Consider the following 23889-nt stretch of genomic DNA (forward strand, 5'->3'; position numbering starts at 1 on the left):
TGATTAACACCCTAAATATGAACTTGTAAAACGATTATGAATTAAACACATATAAAGTATGAGAAACCTTACATTGGGTGCAGTGGAATAATATGACTCCTTCCGTTCAGATCTCTAACCCTTGTATCTTTTCTGTCGCAGAGTATTATCAAGATCTGAACCTGGATCTCTTTCTCTCCTTCTTTAGTGCTGAAACTCCTTCTTGTTGAATGTCTTTCTTCACGATCATCCTCACTATGAGTTAGGTATCACTTGCTGTGTGTGGGCACTACTCTAGCACTAAGTGGTTTCCAAATTTCAAGGAAGAAGAGAGAGAAGAAGGTGGCGGCTAGGTATAGAGAGAGAAGGCTCAGGTTTTTCTCTGAAGGAAATCAGATGTTGAAAGTGTGTTTTTCCTGAAGCCTTCACTATCTATTTATAGCATTCCACTAGGGTTAGGTTTGAATTATTTGGCATTAAAATAATGAAAATATCAGATGAAAAACCCTATAAAAGTGGCCGGCCTAGGCAATGTGGATTTGGGCCTCACTTTTTGCAATTTTGCAGTTTTATCATTTCTGCATCTCATTTTCTCAAAAATGCCAATTTTAAAATTCAACCATTTAAATGTCAATTCTAACTGTTTAATAACTATAAATAATTATTAAATAATATTGTCATTTGTCATATTTATTAATTGAACCACACAAAGTATCATAATTAACAAATTTTCCCCTAAAACTCTTTCTTTACAATTTCGCCCTTACTTAGTGAAAAATTCACAAATAGACATAGTCTAATTTGAGAATTATAATTGATTAATCAAAACCAATTATATGAGTCTTACAAGCAATATTATCTCAGCTAGTGGGAGGACCATGGGTCTATATAACCGAGCTTCCAATAAGCAGATCAAGAATTTATAACCTAAATTCACTGACTTATAAATTCTTCATTGAATCCATGCATCAAACTTAGAATTGCACTATCAGTATATAGAATGCTCTATATGTTCCACCATATAGACACATCATTAGTTATCCATTGTTATAATCCTAATTTGATCAATGATCCTCTATATGAATGATCTACATTGTAAAGGGATTAGATTACTGTTACACCCTACAATGTATTTTATCCTTAAAACACTTAACCCCGTATAAATGATATTTCAGCTTATGTCAAATGAGTACTCCACCATTTATTTTTCGTTTGGTCAAGCTCGAAGGAGATCATCCTTTACTTATTATTCGCCAGATAGAAGCTATAGATTCCATGTTTATGTTAGTGCTCCCACTCAATTCCACTACCGTGTTCCCAAAACGTACATATCACCCTGACCCAAAAGTAGGCTTAACTAACAAATCAAAGAACACGAATAACCTCTTGAGATTGAGCCTAATCATAACAGGATTAAGATCATTTGATCTAGGATCAACTAGGCGATATTGACTTGAATAGATATTACGGTAAGTTTAATAAATCTAAGTCAAAGTTCAATATCGGTCCCTTCCGATGCATACTCCATGCACCCAACCTGAGCTTTACTTTAACCAATACTCTGGAAAGAACATAGTGTTTCTCCAAATGCAAGTAAACTCTGTTGTAGATTATCATATCAGTAAAACCCTATCTCTGATAAATCTAGGAAACTTTATACACATAGTCATGTTTACTTTCCAATGTCATGACAACACAATAAACAGGATCAAGTATGTGAAAAGGGTTTCAGAGGAATTTATAAATCAAATAGACAAGCAATTGATAAGATGAACCAAAACATACACAAATGAATGAAAAATACTTCTGTTTCTTTATTGATGTTGAATAAAATGGATTACATTGAAATGGAATTTTATTTAGGGCATAAAATCCAACAGCTAATCCATTTACTAATCCCAAAATATTACAAGTATGCCCTCCTTATAGAAATTTCGTCTCAAAATTTACTTAAACCATACTGAAAATTTCTGCCTCAAATCAAATTTTAATTCCCAAGTCGTCTCTTCAACCTTGCTATAGCTTTATATTACCAGCATCTTGTTCCTCAGAACTTCTCTCTCCTATCAAGTATTCTCACTGGTCATTTATAACGTCCATGTTTCAAGCCTCTATTGTGTTCTTACACCCCAAAAATAATGGCTCTTATACATAGGTACGTCACTCAAGTTAAAGTTTTAAAGCTTCGTAGCTCAAAAATATAAGATGAGTCTCTCATACACATAATCCCAAAGCATTTAAAACATCCATGGAATATATTAGGTACAGCTGCTAGCGTTGAGGGCATAGCCAACTTGTATGTCACTTGCTTTGTCCTCTTCAGGATTTCAAAAAGGATCCAATGAAGCTAGGGTTTAATTTCCTTCTTCTACCAAAGCGTTTTACTCCTTTCATGAGTGTATTATGAAGAGGTACCATATCTCCAACCCGAATGTCAATATTCTGCCGATTTGGATCCACATACTTTTGTGTCTACTCTGAATAGTGAGCATTCAAGTTCTAATTTTATCCATTGCCTCATTCATTTTCTTAATAGTTTTAGGACCGAAAATCCTTATCCCACCTAACTTATCCTAGTGATTCGGGAACTACACTTGCTGTCATAGAGCAGTATAATAGAGGTCATCCCAATGATTGACTGGTAACTATTATAAAGAAAACTTGATCAAGGGAAGGTACATTACCTAAAATCCTTCCTAGTCCAACACATACACCCAAAGCGTGTTTCTAAATACTGGATAGTCCTTTGACACTGTCCATCTTCTTGAAAATGAAACATTGTATTGAACTTAACTGTGTACCCGTAACTCAATATAAATTTTTCCCAGAATTTTGAGGTGAACTTTATATTTATGTTAAATACTAGACTTTGGAGCATTTTAAAGATGAACTATTTCTCTAACATATAACTCATCATACTAATCGATGGAGAAGTTCATTCGAATAGGCAAAAAGTAATCTAACTTTGTATACCTACCGATTACCTATACAAAATCATACTGCCCCATAGTCTTAGGTAGTTCATCGATGAAGTCCATCATAACATCTTTCCATTTCTATTCTAGTGAATTCAATGGCTGTAATAATCTCGCAGGTCTCTTATACTCTACTTTTATTGATAAACCAATCAAATACCAAAAAAAAAAAAACATAACCTATTATCATTGCCCTTTCCACGTAGGGCATCACCTACTACATTAGCCTTTTCAAAATGGTAAAGGATTTCATAGTCCTAATCGTTTATTAACTCTAGCCCATGTCTTTATCTTATACTCAGATCCTTCAGGGTGAAGAAATCTCTTAATCTTTTATGATCGGTGTATATTTCACATCTCTTACTATATAGGCAATGCCACTAAATCTTTAGTACAAATACAATTAATGTAAGTTCCCAATCCTGGGTAAGACATCTTTGTTCATACTCTTTCAACTATCGGGAAGCACATGCTATCATTTTTCCATCTTACATTAATGCATAGCCTAGACCCAATCTTAAGGCATCATAATATACAGCAAACTTTCTCCTTACTAAAAGGAAAATTCAATACTAGAGCAGTTTTCAGCCACTGCTTTAACTCCTGCAAACTTTTCACACACTGATCTATCAAATTAATCTTTGAACACTTGGTTCATAAAATCCATAATGGCTACTGGAGCTTTAATGAATCCCAAAGACATCACTAACCTCTTAGTGCCCATACCTTGTACAGAACACAGTTTTTAGAACATAATCCACTTAGGAGCCATTCAATAAAGCCCTTTATATACCGTTTTTGCTCCTATAACTAAATCAATAACAATTTTAATTTCCCAATGAATAACTAATCTAAGCAAATCTTATGGATACACTTCTAAGGATTCATATATAAGTCTTATACTTTCAGATCCAGCCGCAATAGGTCGTCCAGTATCACTACTATAGCTAAGAATCCTATGCAGATTTGCACATAAGGTCTCTAGCTTTCAGAATTATAATTCTAGGTATACGAGATCCTTGTACCGTGCCCACAACACAGCTAGGTTGGCATTAACAGGTTCAAACACCACCATTATCGCTTACAATCAATTGTTGCTTCATCTTCGAATAAGAAGTCCCTTCCCAAAATTATATCAAAATCACGTAACTATAACCTAATTAAGGTGATGATTATCTCCCAACCGTCAATTCAGCAGATAAGGATCTAATCCACCTAGTGGAGATCATCAACTCTTCAGATGATAACAAGGTTCCAAATCCCAAAACATAAATATTGAGAAGTTTATAAAAAAATTTTGTCACCGTACTTGACACATATAAGATTGTATAACCCCTAGGATCAAATATTACTATATAAGGGAAGTCGTTTATAGACAACTAGCCTATCACAACAGATGAGCTAGTGTTAGCATTTGCCTATGTACAATAAACATGCATCCTAAAATCTCGTTATTACTCCTCTTTGATTCCTCCTTCTTAGCTTGAGGAAAATCTCTAATAATGTGGCTCACCAAACCACACTGAAAACATATCTTAGCTCAACATTCACCCTGACGGTGTCCCTTACACTTAGGACATTCAAGGTATAATCTGAACATACTCTCACGACCTTGACGACCACCTCTGTTTCTACAAATCACTTGTTCATTCCTAGTGATCTAGAAGTCTCAACCTTCCTCTTCTAATCTGAAGTGCCACCATCGGTCCCCTTACAGAAGTTACAACCAACACTAAGGATTGATGCCATGTTGGCGTCCTTGGCAATATTTTTCTTTATCATCAGTTGTTCTACCTCTTGGTGATAAATACTCTCTATCACTTTCTTATACAATGTGCCATAATAAGTGGTAAACTTCAAGCCTCAACTAATTATAACATCCACCCCTAAAAGATACTGCTACTTTCGGGTGAAGTCTGTTGGCACAAAGTCACTAGCAAATTTAGATAACTAGTCAATCATTAATATAAACTCAACTATATTTATATTTCCTTGATTCAGTCTCACAAAATCTTCCATACATGATCTATAGACAACTATATTGTAAAACTTTTCTCGAAATAGAATCTTTAATTCTTCCCGAGTCATAATACTTAAAATTTTGAGTCTAACCTACTAGATCCCACAAAATCCGGGCAAATTCTTAAAGCATGAAGGGGCTTTTATTCACCCACTCAGTTTTAAATACCCCTACATTGTCCAAGATACTGGTGACGATATTCATTTACTACTCTACCCCAATCATATCAATACCACTAGGAATGTCAGAGATTATAATTTAACAACCTTTCCACAAATTGAATCTCTATACCGTTGCAAAATTGGTCCAAGGTTAACTACCACTGGAACTATAGTTGTAAGGATCACTTGCTCTACTAAAGCTACCTAAACCGGTGACCTAACTCAGCACAACTCTTCTTCTTGATGAAGGATAATAACTCACATCTCATTAAACATCTGATGCTTATCAGTAGAAGGATTAGCATTAATCACCCTTGCTTTATCCCCTGGATTTTGCGGAGGCCTTGGCAGTGTTGCTGGGAGGGTTCGGATAACACTGTCCTCAATAAACTCGCCCTGTGATCTAAATGATTGACTAGGATGTTTTATTTTTCAAATAACCCTTTAACAAATAATCCCAATGAGCCAGGCACCACTCCCACTCTTATACACTTCTTTCCATAACCCTTAATTATCACATAATTATGCAGTACTTACTATAATAATACTTTCATTTAATATCAATACTTTCTATGATCATTAAGTGGTAAACATTTAATCACATAAGCAGATACGTATTTACTCTCAACATTTACTACACCACGAGTCGAGCTTGTCTTTGATGATGATTGTACATGTTTAGCTGGTGTTCAGGAAGTTTAAAATCCTTAGTGCTCTGATACAAAATTATAACATCCTAATTAGAAGAACGCCACATGTCGTGATTACAAACCACTAATCTCGATAATTGGGCTCCATGGGCCAAGTGGTTTAAAACAAATATTAAACTTGATAAATAAATAACTTGCAATAAAAATCGATATTATACTAAAAACAAAAATAATTTAAAGTTACTTATCTAGGATCTCATAAAGTTTATTTTTAAAGTATTACAAGTTATTTTGTACAGGTCGACCTAAGCGACAAAGTGGAATTTCTATACAATTCTTGTTGGACCCAACACTTATGGTCTATTTTGGCTGGAAAAAGTACAACTGATCTTCAAAACCCTCGAACTCAAGGTTGAATCGACACCACTTTACCAATGCCTGCATATTAGAGCACTTGTATGCCAAGGCTCAGCAAGACAAAAATAATACTACAACATGAATAATTATAATATTAATTTCATTTCATATAGTAGGCTACAACATACATATTCTGCCACCGCACTAAATTACATTATTCTGTACAATAATGTAACTATAACTAATGTTTATGTACCATAGACCTACGTGTTGTGCTCACACGTCTCTTTTACATTTAAGACCTTACTAGTGTTTATCTGGGTTATGGTTATCAATTCTAACCAGGTTATGCCTTATCCGCATAAGTCAACTAATATATATAACTCATACATTATGATCTTACAATGGTTTATCCTGATGATGTTTATCAGGTCTAACTTAGTTATGTCTCACACAAAACTCTTGACATATTGTGCCACTGCACTAAATTACATTGTTCCATACAATAATGTCACTAGAATTAATGTCTATGTAGCATAGACCTACATGTTACTCTCACAGTTCTCTTTTACATTTAAGGCCTTACTATGGTTTATCTGCGTCATAGTTACCGAGTCTAACCTAGTTATGCCTTACTCGTATAACTCTAATCATATATACATAATCCATACATTATGCTCTTACTGTGGTTTATCCTGATGATGTTTATCAGGTCAAACGTAGTTATGTCTTATACACATAACTCTTGACATATATATGCACACAATACATTCAACATGTACTCTACTATATGAAGTTTTAGGCTAATAAACCTTACTTGCATAATTAATCCTTTACTTACATAATACATTATAGCATGCTCAAGACAATAAATATTTAGGGTAATAATCTTAATTAACCATATATAAATATGTTAGGAATATTTTACCAGGATCTAGATTTACTAACAAGTATGTTGATTAACATCCTAAATATGAATATCTCTAAAACAATGACAATAAACACATAAGCTTTTAGAAAAACTTATATTGGTTGCAGCAGAATATAATGACTCCTTCTGCACAAATCTCTAACCCTTCTTCCTTTGGGTTGTAGAGTATTATCAAGATGTGAGCTTGGAGGTCTTTCTCTCCTTCGAGTTTAATTACCATCGTCTTACTCACTATGATTGAGTACTTGACTTACTATGTGTGGGCATGGCACTCTATCACTAAGGGTGAATGGTGAAGAACAATAAAGGAGGTGTAAAATCACTAAGAAAAGGTGTCTCTCATCTACTAGTTGTATGATAGAGTTAGAAGCTAGATTTTGGTAGGTTGAAAGAGTTGGATGAGATGAGAGCATCATGTTCCTTATATAGTGTTTCAACTAGGGCTTAGGGATTAATTATATGGATTAAAAGAGAATAAAATATTGGGAAAAAATAAACTTAGGGCCGGCCACTTAAAAGGACCACTTTCTAGTTACAATTTTGCCACATTATTTCAACCACTTATTCTTCTTTCAGTAATGCAATATTTTATAATTTGATCCTATAAATGTCAAATCTATTTATTTAATAATTATAATTAATTATCAAATAAAATTTCCATTTATATTATTTATTAATTAGACCATACAAAGTCTCTTAATTAATAAATTGACCCCAAAACCTTTTTCTTCACAATTAAGTCCTTGCTTAGTGAAAATTCCTAAATAAGACATAGTTTGTAAAGACCGCTTAGTTTCATTTGGAAATTAGCAGTTAATCATGTTAATTATGGAAAATTATTTATAGCTATTTAAATAATTATTATGCTGTTATTATTGAATTCTGAAATGCATTATATGTCATTTAGTGATTTTCATAATTTTGCATTTCCGATGCCCGGTAACATGGAACTCGGTGTTTGGCTCAGTAAAATCACAACTTAGTATGTTAGTATTGTGGGACGGTTTATTAGACATTGGGAATGTTGGGATTGGCCGAGAATTTAGAATTTCCCAAAATACCCCTTTAGTACTCTTTATGTTATTTTAGTGTGAAGGGGCAAAATGGTCATTTTGCCCCATTGTTAGTTTGTCCTTTAGTGGACTTTATTTGGTTAAATTATATGGTTTTAATTGAAATGTGTTAGCTGAATATAAGGTCGGATTTGCATGATTTTTCCTTTATTTCAAAATTAGAAAAGTTAGAAAATTTAAAAGAAAAACAAAACCTCTCTTTCTCTCCTTCCTTCTATCTCTTTCGGTTTTGAGCAGCTGGGTTTAGGGGGAATTCTTCTTGGATTTCAAGCTCTTTTAGCAAGAATTTGTGATCTCTTGTTGTTGGTATGTTCCTCTAGCTTTATTTTAAGTTTTCTTGAATTTTTGATGAAAAAGATGATGTTTTGCATGCTTAGTTGAGTTGATATTGCTGCTGTGTTTTTGATGTTGTTTCTGAAGTTTAAAGCATGATTTTTTGAGTTGAATTGAGGTGCTGGTAGTGCATGATTAGTGGTGTTGTTTAAAGTTATCAATTTTCTATTCAAAACCTTAAGTTTCAAAGAGAAATTTTCGAAATTGGTGGCTATAGTTGTTGCATGAGTTAGAGATTGTTTTCTGCAGCTTTGTTATGCATGAATATGTAATTTTAATCCAGGTTTGATGCTTGTAGGTGAGCTTTAGCCAAGTTTGAGTTTGAAACTCAAAACTTGGAGCTCACATGGAATTTTTAGTAACTGTGTGTTCTGGGCTGTTTTAGTGCTTTGGTTTTGTTCTTTAGGGTATTTAGAACAGGTTTGGAAGTTTTGGTATGGTTTGGAATTGATTTGAGCAAAGTGAATTTTTGAATGTTTCCTGCGAGGAATCAGAATTCTGGTTGTGCATCCGGAATTTCGGATGGGGTTCTGAAATTCCCAGAACCGGAATTCCGGTTGGGCAACCGGTCTGCCGGTTGGGTGATTTTCAGGAACCCTAGATTTTCTCGTTTTTATGTTATATGGGGTATGGCCATGCTTTTTACCGATAGGGAAACTTTTAGTTCCTAGTTTAAGTCCCCGAGAAGTGATTTAGCGTATCACTTATAGTGTTGTGATTGTTATGGTTTAGGAGCCTGTAAACCGCCGCGCAGTTCGTTCCAGTCAGGTTGACCGGCACACCTGAATTCGGAATTGAGGTAAGATTAGTATAACAGTATGCATATGTATTACATGTTTAGCGTGCATGTAGGAAGCCTGTTAGATTACATTAGATATGTATGTTTTCTTCGAACCATCCGACTGTGTCACATCGGTACAGGCTAGAGTATGACTAGCAGCTGGAGTAGGACCAGTGTACCGAGTATAGGCTGACACTGTATCACATCGGCACAGGCTAGAGTATGACTAGCAGCTGGAGTATGACCAGTGTGCTGAGTATAGGCTGATACTCGGGTTGGTGGTTCCGTATTATTTGACGCATAACATAAGTACAGGCTAGAGTATGACTAGCAGCTGGAGTATGACCAGTGTACTGAGTATAGGCTGATACTGTAACACATCAGTACAGGCTAGAGTATGACTAGCAGCTGGAGTATGACCAGTGTACCGAGTATAGGCTGTTACTTGTCATTAGTACCGTCTTATGAACGTTCAGGACTCAGTATTGTGTGGGACACAACAGTTAGGGTTATGGTCAGGGGTATGGGCGTCTGATCATAACTCGGAATTTATGTATGATATTTGATTATACTTTTCTTACTGAGTATGTCGACTCAGAGTGCTATGTTTATGTGTAGGTAACGGCAAGGCTAAGGCTGAAGGACCGTGAGAGTGAGCCAGTGAAGATTGTACATGTCGGGGCAGTTAGGCCTGGAGCGTACGATCATCGGGACAGCAAGGCTATTTTTGTAATTAGTCACTAGGCGACAAGTATTTTGTATAGTCAATGAACTTTTGTAAAATGTTTTGTAATCGGGATCCCGAGTATTTTTGTATAAACATTTTATAAGTTTAATTAAAAAGCAAAAATTTTAATTAATCACGATTTCCATAAACGTCGTTGATTAGCGACGAGCTGCACAATATGTTTAAAAATCACGTAATACGCCTATGCTAGTTAGGGTGTTACATAGTCTAATTTTAGAATTATAATTGATTAATTAAAATCAATTGACTGAGTCTGCAAGAAGTATTATCTCAACTAGTGAGGGGACCATGAGCCTATATAACCGAGCTTTCAATTAGTAGATCAAGAATTCACCAAGTAAATTCTCTAAATTATTAATTCCGCCTTCGCCGATATAGATTTTGAATTGACTAGCACTCTCAATTATATAGAACGCTCTATATGTACCACGATATAGATACATTATGGTTATCCATTGTTACAATCCTAATAGTCAAAGATCCTTTATATATGATCTACACTAAATAGGGATAAATTTACCGTTCTACCCTTGAATATATTTTATCCTTAAAACACTTAGCTACCTATAAATGATATTTCAGTAAACTAAAATAATTATTGAAATGAGATCTCAATCATTCATCTCTCTTCAGCCAAGCTCGATGGAAATCATCGTTTCACTTCTAAATACTTATAGAAGCTATAGATTCATATCTATGATTAGCGCTCCCACTCAATTAAATTAGCATATTCCTAAGATGTAAACACCTGCCAGAACCATTAGCTAGCAATCACGAACAACTTGAAGAACATAAATAATACCACTAAGTTGAATCTAACCATATCAGGATTAAGATCCATAGACTAAGATCAACCTTTGATATTGACTTAGAAAGATATAACGCTAAGTTTGTTATGTCAATGTATACTCCATACATTCGATACTGGTAAACTTTGCCAATGCCCTGGAAAGGACATAACACTTATCCAAGGTGTAAGTATACCTTATCACCGATTATTATGCCATTCTAAATCCAGTGAATTGAAAAATCATGAGAATTTAACTTTTGAACATATAATCATGATTATATTCCACTATTCTGATGACACTATAATCATAAAAAAATATATATGTTCTGGACTTAATAGAATTTGTACATTAAATATAATGATGAAATAAATCATGTGAACCATGCAACATAAAACTGATTTCTTATCTTTATTAATTAGTAAATCTGATTATATTGAAATGGGTTTTATTTAGGGCACAAAACCAACAACCTCCCACTTGCACTAATATAAAACAAAAAGTGCATTTCAAATAATGTCAACACCATGATATCCAAATCAAGTGTAATATGTAGTATTCTCTTTGTAATAGGATCTGACTGTTGGGTTTTATGCCCTAAATAAAACTCATTTCATATAATCAGATTTACTTATTAATAAAGATCAGAAATAACATTTTATGTTGCATGGTTCACATGATTTATTTCATGATTATATGTAATGTATGAATTCTTTTTAAGTCCAGAACATATGAGTTGGTTAAAGATTATAGTGTTGTCAGCTCAGTGGAATATAATCTTTATTATATGTTCAAAAGTTGATTCCCTGATTTGTCAGAACACTGGATTTAGACTGACATGGTATAATCAGCGATAGGTATTCTTACACCTTGGAAAAGTGTTATGTCCTTTCCAGGACATTGGCAAGTTTACCAGTATCGGATGCATGGAGTATGCATTGGAATGGACCGATATTGAACTTTGATTAGATATGTTGAAATTTATCGTAATATCTATTCAATTCAATATCAACTGTTGATCCTAGATCACATGATCGAAATCCTGATATGGTTAGGCTCAATTTCAAGAGTGTTATTCGTGTTCTTTGATTTGTTAGTTAAGCCTAGTTTTGTATCAGGGTGATACGTACATTTTGGGAACACGGTAATGCAATTGAGTGGGGGAGCGCTAACATAAATATGGAATCTATAGCTTCTATTTGGAAAATAGAAGTAAAGGATGATTTCCTTCGAGCTTAACCAAACGAAGATAAATGGTGGAAATCTCATTTCACTTAGGTGAAATATCATTTATACAGGGTTAAGTGTTTTAAGGATAAAATACATTGTAGGGTGTTACGGTAATTTAATCCTGTACAGTGTAAATCATCTATATAGAGGATCATTGATCACATTAGGGTTATAACAATGGATAACTAATGACGTGTCTATATCGTAGAACATATAGAGCGTTTCTATATGACTGAGAGTGCAATTCCAAGTTCTAAGTGTGGATTCAATGAGGAATTAATAAGTTAGGGAATTTACTTGGTAAATTCGGTTCGACTTATTGGAAGCTCGGTTATATAGACCCATGGTCCCCATACTAGTTGAGGCCATACTGCTTGTAAGACTCAGTTAAATGATTTTAATTAATCAATTATAATTCTAAAAGTTAGACTATGTCTACTTTATGAATTCTCACAGTTTAAGGATGAAATCGTAAAGAAAAGGGTTTCTAGGTTTAATTATTAATTAAGAGACTTTGTATGTCTAATTAATAATTATTTTAAATGACAATATTATTTAATAATCTATTTTAGTTATTAAATAATTAGTTTTGGCATTTAAATGATTAGAATTGGAAAAATGGCATTTTTGGAGAAATTGAAATAAAATTGAGGAAACAGCAAAATCCAAGTGAGGCCCATTTCCCTCTATGGGCCGAGCACTCCCTTTGTGTTTCCCAATTATTATTTTTATTTTTTAATTGTCATGTAATTGCTAATCAAAGCCTAGCTATAATAGGAAAGTGGTGGATCACACTAAATAAGGCAGTTAATTGATTACACAGTAATTAAGGAAACTGTTTTATTTGGAAAGTTGTGCTCTCCTTTTTCCCTATATAAATGAACCTTTGTGTCTCTTCTCTGATATACCATCAGCCACGAAATTGAGAGAGAAAATGAGAGAAAATTTCGAAATCCTTGTGAGATGAGTAGTGCCCACACACATCAAGTGGTATCTCAATCATAGTATGGAAGACTATGGAATTTCTGCATCAAAGAAGGAGAAAAGAAGATCCAGGTTCAGATCTTGGTGATGCTCGCTACGTAAAGGAATCAAGGGCTAGAGATCTGAACGGAAGGAGTCATATTATTCCGCTGCACCCACTGTAAGGTTTTCTAACTTTATATGTGTTTATTTTCATTGTTTTAGAATTCATATTAGGATGTTAATCCAACATACTTGTTAGTAAATCTAGATCCTGGTAATATAATTCCAACACTGACAAGCTGTATTCAATACAAACTTTCTCCACCATTACATTTCCTTAGTCACAAAATCCTTCGTATTGTGAAATTCCTCTCTATATGTGTAATACCCGGGATTAAGAAAAGGATTAGCAAAACCCTAACTAGATAATTATGAGTTAATTGAGGAATTATATTATTATATAGTTCAATATATGTGAAATTATATGAAATTTTAACATGTTAAGACCCCGTTGGTGAGCTAGGGGCATTTTGGTAATTATGACCCGAGAAGGGTAAATTGATGAAATTAATTTAATTACGTGCTTAATAGAACTATATTATTATATAGTATGCCTGTGTTGTCTTTTCAGGTGTGTTCTGACAGGGTGGCGCGGTATAGTCACAACCGGGTATTTCGGGCCGAACTGGGTTCGGGCCCGAAATGAAAATTAGATTGAATTAATTGGCATTTTAATTGATATTTGATAATTTGAAATTTAATTGGGTTTGAAATTGTGTGTTAATGCCATTTTTGCCCTTGTATGTTTAAAGTGGAAGTTATATGGCCCTAAGGGCATTTTAGTAATTTGGCTTTATGAGATAAGTGTGTGAAATGGCATTTTTGACAAAAAAAGAAAATAGAATTTTCTGGTTGTAACTCTCTTGGCCGACCCCCCCTCTCTCTCTCAAACCCTTTTCTTTTTCAATTTTGATTTTTGAAGAAATTGCTTGGTTTTGGCCTTGAATTGAAGCTTTGAGTTTGTAGATTTTTGAGCTTGTTCTTGGATTGAGTTTGAGGTAACTTTCTCTGGTTTTAATCTGAGATTTATTGCTGAAATTATTTGTTGAAAAGCATGAAAATATTTTGTGGTTGTGGTATTGAATTTGTGATGCATGTTCTTGGTTGGTGGGGTTGTCTTGAGAATGCTTTAAGCTTTAAATTCATATCTTTGTTTGGGTTAGGTTTGGACAGAAATTAGAGGATTTGATTAGTGTAATTTTCTTGTGTTGAGCTCTGAAATTTATTGTTTGAAGTTGGAGTTCAAGTTCTTGTTAATGGAAATTTGCTTGAGATGTAGCTTAAGCTTTGGAGCTTTGATTGAATGTTGTTGATTAATGTTAGAATTGATGTTGTTTGCTCTCTATTGTGGTGACTTTTTATCTGTAAGAAGTTAATTTTGGGTATGGATTGATTAAGGTTCGAATATATGGTAAAGTGGGCATGTTTAAACCTTAAAATCTGGTTTTCTGGGTTTTTCGAACCCAGTGGCTGCATGACCATAAAACACAGCGATGAGCCATCTTTTTCCTGATTTTGTTTTGGCCATAACTTTTGACTCGGGACTCCGTTTGGGACGTTCTTTATACCGTTGGAAAGCTCTTTTCGAGCTCTATGTGATTATCTGTATTGTAAATGCCATGCTTGAATTTTATTGAGTTAAAAGTCAGGGGTTAACCCTAAGTATGAATTATCCCGGATTTGTGTGACTAGGATTACCGGCACCTGATCAGGAGCACCCGGGGATTTGGAATCTCCTTCTATAGCTGGACAACAGGTAAGACAGTGGTTTGCACGTAGAGTATGCGCAGTGGCGCTTATGTTGAATATGATATATGTGAGTTATGGTAACCGGGATTAGGGTTATTACCCTAATAGGAACGGTTTGTTAGCCTAGGGTTATTACCCTAGTGAAATATGTGTATAAATGTCAGGCCATGTTAATTGAAATGAAATTTAAGGATTATGCGCTCAAGGCATAATTAGGTTGGACTCGGTACACATAACCGAGATGAACCACTTCTAAGGCCTTAATGTATTTAGACGTGTGAGAGCAACACGTGGTTCTACGTCACGTAGATTTAATTAGATGTGTGAGCGTAACACATAGGTCTACGCCACGTAGACATAAATGGGCATGTTGATATAGTGATTAGGTCTGTGCTATACAGACATATGTAAATGAGCATATTATATTTATTGTGATTTATACTGTCTTGCTGGGCTTGGCTCACGGGTGCTCTACTGTGCAGGAAAGGGTAAGGCATTAGCTGATCTGCCATGAGTTTTCAGGAGCAGGACGAAGAATGTACATGTTCACGCCACTTCAGACCAAGCGGGTTATGGGTCTAACAGTGTTGACTTTTGTATTCTGTTTTGCCGCTTAGGTCGGCTAGTAAGAAAGAACTTGTAATAATTTTGTAAATATTTTTGGGATCCCAACTATGTTTGAAAAGTTTAAATATATTACAAGTTTATTTTCAATCTGTTTAATATAAAAGTTTAAATTCTGCGCTATTTTTTAATTAGTAATCCCGGTTAGGGGATTAGGGTTTCATAATAGTTTTGGGTAGCGTGCCTAATTATTTAGGGCGTTACAATTTGGTATCAGAGCGCCAAGGTTTTTAAACTTCCTGTAGACCGGCCGAACATGTACATTCGTCGTCAGAGATAAGCTCGACTCATGGTGCAGTAAGTATTGAGAGTAAATACTTGACTGTATGTGTGATCATCTGTTTACCGCTTTCCATTTTAGGCAGTATGCAAGCATCTAGAGTATGTATGTGTTATGTGATGCCATGCTATAAATGTTATTTGTTTATGTAAATATGTATGAGGTAAATAGATGAGTTAGGGTTTAAGGCATTAAGTGCGTAAGTGTGGTATCGGTGCTTAACTCGCTGGGGTTGTTGATTTCAGGGGTACTAGTAATGGACCCTCCGCAATCATCCAGACCACAGGGCGAGCAAGTAGAGCCCGGGGCTACCCGAACCGATCCACCAGCACCGCCTCCACCTCCGCAAAATCCGGGGGATAATGCGGAGGCTGTTAATGCTAATCCTCCTGCTGACTGGCAGCAGATGTTTCATGAAATGCGGAGTGTCATACTTCGTCAAGAAGAAGAGTTGCAACGTTTGAGGCAACAAGCTGTCCCAGCTAATCAAGGGTTACCACCAGCTCCTGTGCCAGTGGTGGGTAACCAAGGGTATGTTATGCCGCACCGGGACTCTGTGTTCGAGCGGTTTGTGAAGCTGCAACCTCCAGTTTTTCTGGGAGGTATTGATATTATTAAGGCCGATCAGTGGATGAGCACTGTTACCCGTATCCTCGATAATATGGGGGTGACGGGAACTGAGAGAGTAAATTGTGCGGCCTTTATGTTTCAAGATCATGCCCGCGTCTGGTGGGACATAGTGAATCAAACCCGGGATGTCAGTGTGATGACATGGGATGAATTTAAGAAACTTTTTGAGGAAAAGTTTTATAATGTGGCTGTAAGGACTTCACACCAAGAAGATTTTGTGAAGTTGACTCAGGGGAAAATGTCTGTGGCCGAGTATACTCTGGAATTCGATCGGTTATCTAAATTTGCTGGTGATCTGGTGCCTACAGATTTCACCAGAAAGCAGAAGTATGTTCGAGGACTGAATGCTACAATCAGTCGAGACTTGAAAATTACCACATCCCATGACACTCTGTATAAGAGAGTGGTAGACTTGGCCTTAATTGCTGAAGAGGCTGAGCAGCAGGTAATGAAGGAGCAGGCTGCAAAGGATGCCGCCATGGCATCAAACCCTCCTGCTGGTGGTAACGTCAGTAAGGGGATCGACAGTAGCAACCCTGAGCACAAGCGGAAGGCTGAGGCTTCTGGAGCGTCAGGGGGAAATAGAAAATTTCGGGGAAACAGAGGTGGCCGTCAGGGTCGCGGGTCCTCATTTCGATCATATCCAGAATGTCCTAAATGCAAGAAGCATCATCCTGGTGAGTGCCGAGCCAAGGCATGTTTCCAGTGTGGCATGGTGGGCCACTTTATCAGAGATTGTCCCCAAGCCAGGAAAGAAGAGCCTAAGAAGAATGTTGCTCAGAACCCGGGGCGACTTTTCACTATAACTCAGGCAGATGCTGATGCTAGTCCGTCAGTTGTGACAGGTCAGTTATCTATTAATGGTTGTGCTTATACTGTGTTATTTTATTCGGGAGCTACTCATTCATATGTATCGAGTAGGGTGATAGAAAGTTTACATAAGCCATGTGATATTTATGCTTCGGGGTTTGGAACCCTGTTACCCTCGGGAGACCTGATAGTATCCACGAGGTGGATTCGGTCCTTGTCTTTTTGGATTGACGGTTGTGAATTGACCGCCAAACTAATTGAACTGCAATTATCTGATTTTGACATAATCCTGGGAATGGATTTTCTGTCTAAATATGGAGCAATGATTGATTGTAAACGGAAGATGGTGGTGTTTGAGCCCGAGAGTGCTAACCCAGCGGTGTTCGTGGGTAAAGTTCAGGGGGCGCGCATACCGAGAATATCGTTGTTGAAAGCTAAAGACCTGATGGGTAGAGGTTGTCTAGGGTTCATAGTCACTGCAGTGGACACTAGCCAACCTGTAACATCAGGGCCTGAGAGTACGAAATTGGTATGTGAGTTCCTTGATGTCTTTCCAGAAGATTTGCCGGGATTGCCACCTGTCCGGGAGATTGAATTTGTTATTGAACTGGCTCCGGGAGTGGATCCAGTGTCTAAGTCACCGTACCGAATGGCTCCAGCTGAGTTGAAGGAATTGAAGATACAATTGCAAGAGTTACTAAATCTGGGATTCATCAGACCGAGTTACTCACCTTGGGGTGCTCCGGTTTTGTTTGTGAAGAAGAAAGACGGAACCCTGCGAATGTGTATTGACTACCGGGAGTTGAACAAGCTTACCATTAAGAACAAGTATCCTTTACCTCGAATTGATGATCTGTTTGATCAACTGAAGGGGAAGACGGTTTTTTCCAAGATCGATCTTCGCTCAGGCTATCATCAGCTGAGAATTCGAGAGGAAGATATCCCGAAAACTGCGTTCCGTACTCGGTATGGACACTATGAATTTCTTGTGATGTCTTTTGGACTCACTAATGCCCCGGCAGCATTCATGGATTTGATGAACCGAGTGTTCAAGGATTATCTGGATAGGTTCGTGATTGTATTTATTGACGACATTTTGGTGTACTCTGAGACAGAAGAAGAGCATGAGTTGCATCTCAGAGCGGTTTTGCAAAGGTTACGGGATCACAAGCTTTATGCTAAGTTCAAAAAGTGTGAATTCTGGTTATCCCGTGTCTCATTCTTGGGGCACATAGTGGATAAAGATGGGATTATGGTGGATCCGGCCAAAATTGAAGCTGTTCGGGATTGGCCAGTACCAAAATCGGCTACAGAGGTTAGAAGTTTTCTGGGTTTGGCTGGTTATTACCGTCGGTTCGTTGAGAGTTTTTCAAAGATTGCTGTGCCCTTAACGGAGCTGACCCGGAAGAATCAGAAATTTGTTTGGACTGATCGGTGTGAGAAAAGTTTCCTGGAGTTAAAGCAACGCTTGATTACCGCTCCTGTACTAACTCTTCCTTCAGATAAGGAAAAGTTTGTAGTATATTGTGATGCCTCGAGACAGGGTCTCGGCTGTGTGCTTATGCAGGCTGGGAGGGTAATAGCGTATGCTTCTCGGCAGTTAAAGGAGTACGAGCAGAGGTACCCTACTCACGATTTAGAACTCGCAGCAGTGGTATTTGCGCTAAAGATTTGGCGGCATTACCTTTATGGCGAGAAATGTGAGATATACACTGATCATAAAAGTCTGAAATATTTCTTCACCCAGAAAGATTTGAATATGAGGCAGAGGCGTTGGCTAGAATTGGTGAAGGATTATGATTGTGAGATCCTTTATCACCCTGGTAAAGCCAACGTGGTTGCTGATGCCCTGAGTAGAAAAGGTCAGAATCAGTTGAATTCTATGAAGCAAATCTCCCAACAGCTGGCAAATGAAATGACTCGAGCTCAAATTGAGTTGGTTGTGGGGCAATTGGCTAATATTACCCTGCAATCCACTCTTCTTGAGAGAATTAAAGAAGCGCAAAAGCAGGATTCAGAATTGATAAAAACCCGAGCTAGGGTTTCGGCTGGGAAAGCTAGTGATTTTTCAGTGGATGAAACGGGAATGTTGAGATTTGGGAATCGAGTTTGTGTGCCTATGGATGAGAACATCAAGAAAGAGATCATGGATGAGTCTCACACGACTCCTTATTCAGTTCATCCAGGGTCGACAAAGATGTACCAAGACCTGAAAGCCATGTTTTGGTGGCCAAGCATGAAGAATGACATCGCTGAGTATGTTGCAAAGTGCCTTACGTGTCAGCAAGTAAAAGCTGAACACCAGCCGACACCGTGTGGTTGCCGGCAGCTCGCGAAAATACCAGAATGGAAATGGGAAGATATAGCTATGGACTTCGTGGTAGGTATGCCTAGAACCACGGGACAGTTTGACTCTGTGTGGGTCATAGTAGACAGGTTTACAAAGTCTGCTCACTTTTTACCTGTTCGGACGAATTTCTCCATTGATCAGTATGCTGAGTTATATGTTAGAGAAATTGTTCGTCTGCATGGTGTCCCAAAGTCCATTGTGTCGGATAGAGATCCGAAGTTTACATCAAGATTCTGGGAAAGTCTGCATCGAGCTATGGGAACTCAGTTAAAGTTCAGCACAGCTTTTCATCCTCAGACGGATGGGCAATCCGAGAGGACCATTCAGATTTTAGAGGACATGCTACGGGCATGTGTGCTTGACTTTGAAGGATCATGGGTAAAGTACCTTCCCCTGATCGAGTTTTCTTATAATAACAGCTATCAGGCAACAATCGGGATGGCTCCCTATGAACTTTTATATGGAAGAAAATGTAGATCACCTATTCACTGGGATGAAGTAGGTGAAAGAAAGTTCTTGGGTCCCGAATCTGTTCAGAAAACAAGTGAGGCAGTTAACAAAATTAGAGCGCGAATGCTCGCGGCTCAGAGTAGGCAAAAGAGTTATGCGTCTTAGATCCAAAGCGTCGAGACATTGATTTTCAGGTCGGGGACATGGTATTTCTCCGAATATCTCCGATGAAAGGCGTAAAGCGCTTTGGGAAGAAAGGAAAGCTTAGCCCGAGGTTCATTGGACCTTTCGAAATCCTTGAGAGGATAGGGCAAGTAGCGTACAGGTTGGCTATGCCCCCAGCGCTGGCAGCTGTACATAATGTGTTCCATGTTTCAATGCTTCGGAAGTATGTCTCGGACTCGTCCCATGTCCTGAGTTATGAAGCGTTAGAACTTCAGTCAGATTTTGTCATATGAGGAACAACCAGTGCAGATACTTGATAGAAGAGAGAAAGTCTTGAGAAGCAAGACTGTGGCACTGGTGAAAGTACTGTGGAGGAACAGTAAAGTAGAAGAGGCAACCTGGGAGCTCGAGACGGATATGCAGCAGAAATATCCGGAGTTGTTCAGGTAAATTTCGGGACGAAATTTCTATAAGGAGGGGGTAATTGTAATACCCGGGATTAAGAAAAGGATTAGCAAAACCCTAACTAGATAATTATGAGTTAATTGAGGAATTATATTATTATATAGTTCAATATATGTGAAATTATATGAAATTTTAACATGTTAAGACCCCGTTGGTGAGCTAGGGGCATTTTGGTAATTATGACCCGAGAAGGGTAAATTGATGAAATTAATTTAATTACGTGCTTAATAGAACTATATTATTATATAGTATGCCTGTGTTGTCTTTTCAGGTGTGTTCTGACAGGTTGGCGCGGTATAGTCACAACCGGGTATTTCGGGCCGAACCGGGTTCGGGCCCGAAATGAAAATTAGATTGAATTAATTGGCATTTTAATTGATATTTGATAATCTGAAATTTAATTGGGTTTGAAATTGTGTGTTAATGCCATTTTTGCCCTTGTATGTTTAAAGTGGAAGTTATATGGCCCTAAGGGCATTTTAGTAATTTGGCTTTATGAGATAAGTGTGTGAAATGGCATTTTTGACAAAAAAAGAAAATAGAATTTTCTGGTTGTAACTCTCTTGGCCGACCCCCCCTCTCTCTCTCAAACCCTTTTCTTTTTCAATTTTGATTTTTGAAGAAATTGCTTGGTTTTGGCCTTGAATTGAAGCTTTGAGTTTGTAGATTTTTGAGCTTGTTCTTGGATTGAGTTTGAGGTAACTTTCTCTGGTTTTAATCTGAGATTTATTGCTGAAATTATTTGTTGAAAAGCATGAAAATATTTTGTGGTTGTGGTATTGAATTTGTGATGCATGTTCTTGGTTGGTGGGGTTGTCTTGAGCATGCTTTAAGCTTTAAATTCATATGTTTGTTTGGGTTAGGTTTGGACAGAAATTAGAGGATTTGATTAGTGTAATTTTCTTGTGTTGAGCTCTGAAATTTATTGTTTGAAGTTGGAGTTCAAGTTCTTGTTAATGGAAATTTGCTTGAGATGTAGCTTAAGCTTTGGAGCTTTGATTGAATGTTGTTGATTAATGTTAGAATTGATGTTGTTTGCTCTCTATTGTGGTGACTTTTTATCTGTAAGAAGTTAATTTTGGGTATGGATTGATTAAGGTTCGAATATATGGTAAAGTGGGCATGTTTAAACCTTAAAATCTGGTTTTCTGGGTTTTTCGAACCCAGTGGCCGCGGCCATAAAACCTGGCAGTGAGCCATCTTTTTCCTGATTTTGTTTTGGCCATAACTTTTGACTCGGGACTCCGTTTGGGACGTTCTTTATACCGTTGGAAAGCTCTTTTCGAGCTCTATGTGATTATCTGTATTGTAAATGCCATGCTTGAATTTTATTGAGTTAAAAGTCAGGGGTTAACCCTAAGTATGAATTATCCCGGATTTGTGTGACTAGGATTACCGGCACCTGATCAGGAGCACCCGGGGATTTGGAATCTCCTTCTATAGCTGGACAACAGGTAAGACAGTGGTTTGCACGTAGAGTATGCGCAGTGGCGCTTATGTTGAATATGATATATGTGAGTTATGGTAACCGGGATTAGGGTTATTACCCTAATAGGAACGGTTTGTTAGCCTAGGGTTATTACCCTAGTGAAATATGTGTATAAATGTCATGCCATGTTAATTGAAATGAAATTTAAGGATTATGCGCTCAAGGCATAATTAGGTTGGACTCGGTACACATAACCGAGATGAACCACTTCTAAGGCCTTAATGTATTTAGACGTGTGAGAGCAACACGTGGTTCTACGTCACGTAGATTTAATTAGATGTGTGAGCGTAACACATAGGTCTACGCCACGTAGACATAAATGGGCATGTTGATATAGTGATTAGGTCTGTGCTATACAGACATATGTAAATGAGCATATTATATTTATTGTGATTTATACTGTCTTGCTGGGCTTGGCTCACGGGTGCTCTACTGTGCAGGAAAGGGTAAGGCATTAGCTGATCTGCCATGAGTTTTCAGGAGCAGGACGAAGAATGTACATGTTCACGCCACTTCAGACCAAGCGGGTTATGGGTCTAACAGTGTTGACTTTTGTATTCTGTTTTGCCGCTTAGGTCGGCTAGTAAGAAAGAACTTGTAATAATTTTGTAAATATTTTTGGGATCCCAACTATGTTTGAAAAGTTTAGATATATTACAAGTTTATTTTCAATCTGTTTAATATAAAAGTTTAAATTCTGCGCTATTTTTTAATTAGTAATCCCGGTTAGGGGATTAGGGTTTCATAATAGTTTTGGGTAGCGTGCCTAATTATTTAGGGCATTACAATATGTCTACTCCTCTAGAGATACTTAATTCTTTACTTTTTGGCAACTACTTTTGTGATAGTCAGGAAGTAACACTTGTTGGAAATTATTTTACCCGGATCTTAGATCTACTCACAAGTATGTTGATTAACACCCTAAACATGAACTTTCTAAAACGATGAAATAAACACATATAAAGTATGAGAAACCTTACATTGGGTGCAGCGGAATATAATGACTCCTTCCGTTCAGATATCTAGCCCTTGATTCCTTTCTGTAGCAGAGCATTATCAATATCTGAACCTCGATCTCTATCTGTGATTCTTTAGTGCTGAAACTCCTTCTTGTTGAAAGTCTTTCTTCACGATCTTCCTCACTATGATTGAGGTATCACTTGCTGTGTGTGGGCACTACTCTAACACTAAGAATTTCGAAATTGAAGAGAGAAGGAAGAGAGCAAGGTGGCGGCTAAAGATAGGGAGAGAGAGAGGCTCAACTTTTTCTGAATGAAAAGTGAGAAGAAAAGTGTAATTTTCCTGAAGCCTTCACTATCTATTTATAGCATTCCACTAGGGTTAGGTTTGAATTATTTGGCATTAAAATAATGAAAATATCAGAGGGAAAACCCTATAAAAGTGGCCGGCCCTATACTTGTGGATTTGTGCCTCACTTTTGCAATTTTGCAGTTTTCTCAATTCTGCATCTGATTTTCTCAAAAATGCCAATTTTCTAATTCAACCATTTAAATGTCAATTCTAACTATTTAATAACTATAAATAACTATTAAATAATATTGTCATTTATCATATTTATTAATTGAACCATACAAAGCATCATAATTAACAAATATGCCCTTAAAACTCTTTCTTTACAATTTCGCCCTTACTTAGTGAAAAATTCACAAATAGACATAGTCTAATTTCAGAATTATAATTGATTAATCAAAACCAATTATATGAGTCTTACAAGCAATATTATCTCAACTAGTGCGGGGACCATGGGTCTATATAACTGAGCTTCCAATAAGTAGATCAAGAATTTATTACTAAAATTCACTAA

General features: G+C 36.9%; 2 long non-coding RNA genes across 2 annotated transcripts; both read left to right on the forward strand.

Moving 5' to 3' along the window:
* Positions 1–13408: 13408 nt before the first annotated feature.
* On the forward strand, positions 13409–15509 carry LOC133030845 (uncharacterized). The gene is made up of 3 exons (XR_009684382.1): positions 13409–14050; positions 14745–14808; positions 15284–15509. It is a non-coding gene; the product is annotated as an uncharacterized LOC133030845 (long non-coding RNA).
* A 5281-nt stretch (positions 15510–20790) lies between these two features.
* Positions 20791–22689, forward strand: LOC133030846 (uncharacterized). Its single transcript, XR_009684383.1, has 3 exons — positions 20791–21273; positions 21966–22029; positions 22505–22689. It is a non-coding gene; the product is annotated as an uncharacterized LOC133030846 (long non-coding RNA).
* The last annotated feature ends 1200 nt before the right edge of the window (positions 22690–23889 follow it).

This window comes from Cannabis sativa, chromosome 9 (assembly GCF_029168945.1).
Source record: "Cannabis sativa cultivar Pink pepper isolate KNU-18-1 chromosome 9, ASM2916894v1, whole genome shotgun sequence".
Taxonomy (NCBI): domain Eukaryota; kingdom Viridiplantae; phylum Streptophyta; class Magnoliopsida; order Rosales; family Cannabaceae; genus Cannabis; species Cannabis sativa.